This window comes from Etheostoma cragini, chromosome 12 (assembly GCF_013103735.1).
Source record: "Etheostoma cragini isolate CJK2018 chromosome 12, CSU_Ecrag_1.0, whole genome shotgun sequence".
Classification (NCBI taxonomy): Eukaryota; Metazoa; Chordata; class Actinopteri; order Perciformes; family Percidae; genus Etheostoma; species Etheostoma cragini.
The window spans coordinates 549,949-559,020 of record NC_048418.1 but is presented as its reverse complement, the minus strand read 5'-3'; the positions used below and the strand labels follow the sequence as shown (position 1 = coordinate 559,020).

At 39.6% G+C, this 9,072-nt stretch overlaps 1 long non-coding RNA gene across 1 annotated transcript in view; it reads right to left on the bottom strand.

Annotated features, from left to right (window-relative positions):
- Positions 1 to 3,246: 3,246 nt before the first annotated feature.
- The window catches only part of LOC117953929, a 19,173-nt gene continuing 13,347 nt past the window's right edge, over positions 3,247 to 9,072 (bottom strand). Inside the window, exons 3-4 of the long non-coding RNA XR_004658711.1 lie at positions 5,321 to 5,331; positions 3,247 to 3,259 (exon numbers count right to left, since the gene is read on the bottom strand). This is a non-coding gene — a long non-coding RNA (uncharacterized LOC117953929). The remainder of the gene's footprint in view (positions 3,260 to 5,320; positions 5,332 to 9,072) is intronic.

Sequence of the window (9,072 nt, the reverse complement as noted above, 5' to 3'; positions counted from 1 at the left end):
TGGTGGTCTCAGCTGGGACTCTTCTTCAGGGAGGACACACACACAATGAATGGAAGGAAGTCAGATAACTGGAAAGCAGAGTAATGATTCATATAAATAATGGATGAATAATACACAAGGATATAGGAAATCATGGTTAAATGTAATTTTCCCATTACAATATATAATAAAGTGTGTACATATACACATAGTACATAAAGTTACATGGAAACATATCTATGAAGGTTATTAAACAGTAAGGCAATTACTGCAAATGATCCAGTAGATGGAGCCGATGTTCAATCAATGTTAGAGCCACACACACACACACACACACACACACACACACACACACACACACACGCACACGCACACGCACACGCACACGCACACGCGCACGCACGCCGGTCTTCGTACTGGGCTACATACGGATATCCTTTGTTTGTTGTCAGCTGGCATAACAGACTGTTTTGTTTAGTTTTTTTTTTTTATATATATATTTTTTGAATTATCACTTTACATTCTTAAATTATGTTTTATCCATATGCATGCAGTAATGTTTTTAACCAGAATCATTTGTTATAGCATCATGTAAATAAAATATAGTTACTTAATATATGTAATACAGAAAACTACACTAATACATTCTTAACCAACAATATAAAACATGTAATAAAATAAAATATATTTTTTTAATATTCCGAATTTGTCTTTATATCGCGCTTTTCTAGTAACGACTTCTCAAAGGTTTTACATAGTATAGGAACCATTCACCATTCACACTCCAATTGGCAGAAGACCGTATTTTATTATTTAAGTTTCACCAACAGGTCATAAGGTGAACTAGAAAATGAATTTCGTTCCCAACCCTCAGCACTACTTCTTAAATTAATTTTTGCAAAGACAAAACCAATATCAGCTTTATGTTAAAAGTTCTCCGCAAAATACCCTGCAGCTTTTGGTCAAAATCCATAAAACGTATATAATAAGGAATTTAAAAAAATGAAATTTTCATGCTGCTGGTTTTGTTTGTAACTTTATTATATTCATTTTATCAACACAACATATGTCTCATCTGACATGTATACATGTCCCTAATCATATGAGACAGGTTCTAATGCATTATATACTCAAGTGGGAATGTAGACCTTGAAATTTGGCACTTTTCTAAAAAATATTCTTCAACTTCAGGGATTGGCACCAACTTAAAATTTTCAGTAAGTACTCTGTAATCGCAGAAAGATAAAATATAAGCACACTTTGGTCCAAGTTGGCTGAAATGACTCAAAATGCTACCCTGTCCCCCGAATGTTGAATGCTGCAAAAACAACAATTCTAAAATAGATTCTTTACAGCTCAAAATCAACTTAAATTATAACACAGCACATATTTACTTATCGGTATTATCCCTATCACTATCAGAGCCATCATCCCATGAAGGTCTTTCCTCTGTTTCCTGGAAAACATTTGAACAATTTTGGCAACGACATAAATCAGCACAACAGTCTTGCAGACATACATGGACATCTTCCTGTCTCACATCTGCTATGATTGCAACTGCAGTGGACCGCCTGCAGCAACCTTTCAGGAGCAGGAGGTCTAGTCCTCCAGGTCTCTGTTAACTCACCATCCTCAAGGTGCCATCCATTGCCAACGGGTGAAGGGACACACATCATACCTTTCAGAGAATGTCTCATTATGGCTGCTTGGTAGTTTGCCCTTGTGTAGTGTTGGTAAAGGGCGTCACTTGTCGGGAGCGTGGATAGTTCTGGCAAAGCTGACAACGCCATGCAGGATGCTGCGTGTCTTGCATCGTAGACTTGTCTAGGTTAAAACTAATTCCCAGATTTGGAAATGCACTCAGATATTCCTCTTTCTTACAAGCAACAGAAAAGCCTTTCTTTGGCCTTCGCCATTAAAGACACTTGTAGAGTCCCAGCCTGAGAAGGTATGGATCCCGGTAAGTGCCAAACAGACACTCGTACCAAGAGCTGATGACACCATAGCTAAGTCAATGAGCCTTGTTTTGTTGCTAACCCCGGTAAATATTGATGAAAAGATAATGAACAACTCCACACACTACACACTGGACCTTTAAAGGACCAGAAGTGGAAGAAGTTCACATTGGTCACGGAGAATCTGGTCAATCCCCCTGAATCATTTCATCAGGCCCTCCAGGATGTCCTGCCTTCTTTTGAGATTGTTGCCAAAATGCCTGATGTTGCTGAAACTTTTGTAAAAAATTGCTGGTTATTGTTAGTTAGTTCCTGTCCTGGCCTGGGATTTAGATCCATATGGTTTGATAAAGACTTATTGGACTTTACTCATCAATTGCCTCAATAACGAGCGCAGCTGTCCTCAATTCCGGTTTTTCCTGCATCCACTGTGTGTGTGTGTGTAAGTGCATGTGTGTGTGTGCGTGTCGCAGGGGGAACTGACCATTGATGTTAAATGTTACAGGTCAAAAGGATAGTCTGATGTCTTCATATCAGAAACAAAGAAATGAATTTGGAGGCGTACGGGTGACGTTGAACAGTTCTCACTCCCGCTTGGTCATTGGCTCTCGGTCATGTACTGAAACAGAGTCTGGCTGTGGGACTGGATTGGTTGAAGTCACGGGAAACTCTGGTTATTGGTCAAATCTGCGGAAAAGTTGCGGTGATTGGTCAAAACTGCCTAGTTGCATCAAAATCACGGTGATTGGTTGAATTCACGTGAATTGGGTTGATCGCGACATTGAGAAATCCTCAATGATTCATTCAACGTTCATTCATTAGTTCATAACAATAAGCTGACATATTCCTGGAAGTGTGATCCTGTCCAGACTCAGCTGATCAGCAGTGAGAGACAGGAGGAGACTCTCTCACAGGACACAGAGACACTGAGGAGCCAGGAGACCAGACCCCAAACCCAGGATAGAGAGTCTGAGTGAATGAGGTGTTGAAGGTGTGGAGGTGGATCAGTGAGTCAGAGGAGACTGTGTAGAAGGACAGAGAGCCAGCAGGACAGTCCACATACACTGCTACTCTACCAGAGACACAGGAGGAGGAGATGGAGGTTCCTCTGCTATTGTGACGGACAGAGTAACGACCATCACCGCAGCAGATCAGACTCCAGGACTGATCATTATATCCAAACCAACAGTCTCTACTGCCTCCTCTCCTCCTGATTCCTCTGTAACTCACTGATATATTAACCTCTCCTCTGGTCTGGACCTCCCAGTAACAGCGACCAGTCAGACCATCTCTACACAGCAGCTGTTCCCAGGACTCAAACCTGTCTGGATGACCAGGATATGACTGATACTCCTTCACATATGTCACCTTCCTGTTGTTGTCAGACAGTTTGAGTTTCCTGTTCACCGTGTTGGTGTCGACTGTGAGTTCACAGGAATCTGACGGAGAGAACGAGACACAACACAGCTGCAGTTATTAACCAATCAGCTCTTTGGTGATGACATCACAGGGTTGAATGAGTGATGTCACAGTCTGATGAATGAAATTAAAAACACACTTACACTTCCTCAGACCTGGTGTCAACCATCTGACTCCAGCAGGCTCCACCCTGAAAGGAGGGGGGGGGGCATTACATCACTCTCTCACACAGCTGGGTTCCCTCTATCTATCTCTCTCTAACCTGTCTCTCTCTCTCTTATCTGTCTCTTTCTCTCTTTAACCTGAATAATACCTTCCATTATATTAATGTCCAGATAATGTGATTTCCAGGCTGTGAAACTGAAAATATGAAGACAAATGATTTGAACAGAAATATTTGACAGGCCTTGGTTTTGGGACACATTCTTTATATAAACAAGGTTTGATCTAAATCTGAGACAGGAACAACAACCTGGAAATCCATTATAACCCAGAAGACATTAACAATGTCATGTTCCCCTGGCAATAAGACTAAAGACCCCCCAGTCCCTATCATCAGGAGCAAATACTACTAATAACCAATCAGGAGCATATAGCCTATACTACTAATAACCAATCAGGAGCATATAGCCTATACTACTAATAACCAATCAGGCTTCTGCATGGCTCGGCGGAGATGGATGTATTTACAACAGCCCTGTTGTAGGTAGATTTTACCAGTAGTCTCAGTGTGGTGCGTAACCGGAAGGACGAATTAAACGTTGATTGGGATTGAAGATGGGGTGTTTTTATTAACCCAAATAAGGCCTAAAAGGCAAAATACCAAAAATAGCAAAATCAATACAAATCAAGGACTTTGAAAACTAGAAAAGAAATAGACATGTGAGTCAAAAAGATAAAAGTAAAATAGTAAACAGAAGAACAGCTGCTCACAAATTGCCTTTTGACTGCAATTATATTGGCTTTCACTAGACTTACGTCTCACCACATCCAGCCCTCTCTCGTGACTGAAACCTCCCCCTCAAATATCCTCGTAGCGCACCTCTGTAATGGACTAAACCATTCCCACTCACCCTACAGGGGTGGCTCATGTGGGAAATATGCAAACGGCTTTAAAAAAAGCCAAAACAATACTCCACAAAATAAAACACGTGTGATAATATACATACACCTCAAACAGGTTTAATCTCCCCACAAGATATCTAGGTTCTACCACATAAACAATTTAACATTTAAAACTGATAGCTTCCGGTCACCCCGGAAGACCGCCCGTCTATAAATAACCCGGTGCATACGGCCAACTCCCTTTTACAACTAAGTCAGCGGACGCAGGTAAGATGACACGAATGTTTGGATGTGATTTGTGTTACGATTAAAGTTAAATAAACAACTGTTAGATTAACAAAGGAATAATGGTCTTGTGGTTATTGTTACTAAGGAAAATATCACAAGATAAAATGCTAATGATGAACAATGTATAAAGATGATTAACAGATTGGGCAAGTAATGGAGTCAGCGTTGCATGCATGCCTATCACTGTAGTTTTAGCTGTTAAATACGTGCACTAAAAAAACTACGTGACAACAGTAGGACTATGGAAATGAATGGAGTTACTGATAAATTTAAACACAATACCTACAAGGTAACAAAACAAACATATGTCACACACCCACACACAATGAGAGTATTTTAAAGTCAGTGTTCAGACGTTGGAGGTACAAGTAGCGCTTTGCTACGGTGACGGCCGCAATAAGCCCTGTCACAAGCCCCCGCATTTAAAACAAACCCTAAGCTAGGCTAAACCTGGACCTTTCTTTGTCGAGTTAAAATGGATATTATTCCTGAAAAGAGGGGAAATGGGATGTTTCTTAAAACCATGGACAGATATCTGTCTAACCTACATCAACTATTAACAAAGGGATTTGTCATTTCAGTTCCTGGAGATGTTCTCCTTTAAGACTTCCTACACTAATATCTCCTTTATGTTGATCAGTGTGTGTACCTGAGAGTGTCCATTCTCCAGAGAGGATCCTTCAGTCCCGCTGACAGCAGCTTCACTCCTGAGTCTCCTGGATGATTGTAGCTCAGGTCCAGCTCTCTCAGATGGGAGGGGTTGGAGCTCAGAGCTGAGACCAGAGAAGAACAGCCTTCCTCTGAGATCAGACAGCCTGACAGACTGGAAACACACAGAAAAAAATCATAAAGAAGTATTTAATCAGAATAAAATGGTAGGGTTAGGGTTAGGGACTGGGAGCTGAGAACTGAGGACAGAGCTTCACAGCTTCTCTCTGACAGGTTACAGCCACTCAGCCTGGAGAGACAACAGGAAACAAGACGGATAACGTGTTTAAATGTTGAGTCTAGACAATTTGTGTATTTAGTATATTAAATCCCTTTTCAGGTTAAATTCTGTTTCATTCTAAACAAGTTGCAGATATATCTAATCAAGAGTGAAGCAAGTATCAAAGTCACATGATATTAAAATATAAAAGGATTTCTAGATCTCACCACAGTTCATATGTCATGCTTTATTATGTGCAATTATAAATAAAAACAAAATACTTAGGAAACATTCAAAGATTTTGTGAAATTAGTCCTGACATGAGGATTGTTTAACCCTCAGGAACTGAGAAAACCGTATCCGACTGATAAATGCACCTCTGATCCCTAATTCAATCATAACCATAAAACACAGAAACTTACAGATTGTTGCTGCTAAAAGTTAACGGGCTAGCAGCCCTGGAGGTCTCTTCGTAGTCTTTCTAGCCTCTACAGGTGATTTTCTATCCAGTCTGGAACTTGTGCCTTTTTCGGGATCGTTGAGCATTAAATCCAAACTTTTACTTCCAAGATTTATCCACTTGACGTTCATTAATTCATCACGTTTTCGCTCATTTCTGCTGCTAGCTAAGCGCTCCGTGGCTTCTCTGTATCTGTGTGCCTTTACTTCTGTTTGTTTACGGAAGTGAAGGCACACTATATGCCTTATATGGGCGACAGCGAAAGCAAAGAGTTTAGAGTGGGAACGATAGTAATCCTCCAAGTTAAACTAGTCTAATGTGATATGAAAAAGAAAATGTAAATAGTTTGTTTTTTATAAGTTATGTTTATTGTGTTTATTTTTGCAAAAAGGAAAACTGTTTTAGATACAAATGCTTGTGTAGCATTGCTGTGGGTGTAGTATCAATAACTATGACATTATTATGTTGATTATTGGCATAAGTGAATGTCATGAGGGCAAAAGCGTCTGGACTTTCTTTGAAAAAATGTATTTTGTCAACTGTAGGAGTTATATTTATTTCTTCAAAGCTGGTGAAAGTGTTGAGGCTTCATTAAGATCAAGCAACGTGCAACCTAGCTAACAGGTGAAGAACGAAAAAACACAATCACTAGCTAGCTAACTTTTAAATGTGCCAGAACGATAGACAACAGGCTTATATGAACTATTATCAGTTATATGAGGTACAGTTCTCGAGGACTCACTCATACACTGAGCTCATTATCTTCTGGACAGCTAGGATCTCGCTCTCTTTTCTCTCACTTTTAAGTAACTTTACATAGCTGTAAGATTCATGTTCCCTTTTATTTATTTGTCGTTAATGTCCTACAACCATGTTTAACATTCAAGTGACCTCACTGCAGAACGAATATTCTAATAACCCAGTTTGTCCTGAAAAAACTGATGTTCATATCTTGACTGTAGACAACAGGGTTGATGTTTTACAAGCTTTTTTAGAAAATAAAACCAGACGGACAATGAACTGTCAAAAAGTTCTTAGGTCTCTGAGGGTTAAATGAAGTGGAGCTTAAAGTTTACAGAAATATCTCAGATTAAAGAAAAACAGTAAATTGGTCTGACCTGAGAGTCTCCAGTGTGCAGTGTGGACTCTTCAGTCCATCAGAGATCAGCTTCCCTCCTGAATCCTGCAGGTTGTTGTTACTCAGGTCCAGCTCTCTCAGACTAGAGGACTGGGAGCTGAGAACTGAGGACAGAGCTTCCCAGCTTCTCTCTGACAGGTTACAGACCATCAGCCTGGAGAGACAACAGGAAGTTATTTATTATTAACTCCTGTTATAAAAAGATAGCAGAGTATTTAATGATGAATAAATACCACGTACAGAGCTTTGTTGGAGAGACTGTAATGAAGAAGACAGATAAAATTTATGTTTTTATGTTAACTCTGGACTTTTGGTGATAGAGAATATGAAATCCATTTTAAACACATGTTAAAACATGTTGCTATGAAATTTAAAACAACTCTGAAAAATAAAAATTAATCGTGACTAAATTAGGCAATTTTACACGAGAGGGTTTGATTTAACGGCATTATTGGGACAACAGTGATGAACAAACCGTTGAGTTATTACAGCAAGAGTGGGACGTGCGTAACGATTCAACTGTCCCTCCTGGACGGGACGAATGAAACCTACAGTTTAAGCCATATAAACTTCCAACTACTTTAATATTTTACTGTATATCATGGATGGTACTTCCAAGAGGTGTTATAATAGATAGATTGTTGCAGGACTATGCGTCTTTGTGAATGTCTGTTAACAACTAATTGCCGTCATCCTGAAACGCGTACAAAGGAGTTATTGAAATATCATGCACTGTGGATGATTCTGACATTTTTATAATTAGAATAGTAGGTGTTTCCATATATATCATGTTTCTATTGCGGAAAATATCGTTTCATTAGGTTTTTACGTGGGTTATACCACTGGACATCCAAAAAACGCCCCACAGCCCGTCAGTCTCCAGAGGATAACATGGGAACCCTCGACCCCCCCTACCTGGTGGGCTCAAATATATTTTCATCTTTCTAAAACTGCTTTTCCATGTCTCACCTCCATAAATTATTGTATAAACACAGATATTTGTGCATTTACTTAAAATCCATGGAGTTCCAGCCAGGTCGGGAATAGTTGAAACAGCCGTTTCATCCGTCCCAACGTAGACATATGTCCTTACGGCCTGTTTTGCTTCTCATGTAAACAAGCATGCAATATGGAAGTCTGGGATTGTGGAGAACACTAACTGGTCTACCGAATAAGCATGGAGTCAAACCTTTAAATGAAAAACCCTCGTTAATAATATAAAGAAATGTGGCCGCTAATGAAGTTTACTTTTGACCATCAAAACGCATTTATCGGCTGTAACTCCGCGATTAAAAAGAAACAACAGGAAGATAGTTGGCTGATAGGAGGAGGGTAACATGCTCTATGTTCAGACCTAAGGAAGTCTGTCTATCATCATTACACTTGGAGAAAACTGGAATGTTTCATCCGTCCCACGTTTCAATCGTCCTGGCTCTCCCCTATTCATATTGTGGGGCAATTCACTCTCAAAATAAAGAAAAACAGAGGATTTGTAGTCCCTCCATGTTAAATGTTAGTCAGCCGGACATCTTAAGAAAACGTTAACATTGTAACGTAGAGATCGAGGAATTTTCCAAAAAGTAATAACTACGGCACATATAAACACCAAACTGCTCGGCTAACTTAATCTGGTTGTAACTAAAATATCTACTGGACAAGACAAATTTTCAATGATTTATTTACCCTCTATAGATTTAGCTAAAATATATGTCAACAAATTCATTATTGACGTGTCAGTGGCACAGATGATGTGGTCCAAACAGCCGTAATGCCAGAGCAGCGTACTACTCGTCATTAATAGAGGAAAATAGGAACAACCCCAGGTTTCTTTTCAGCACTG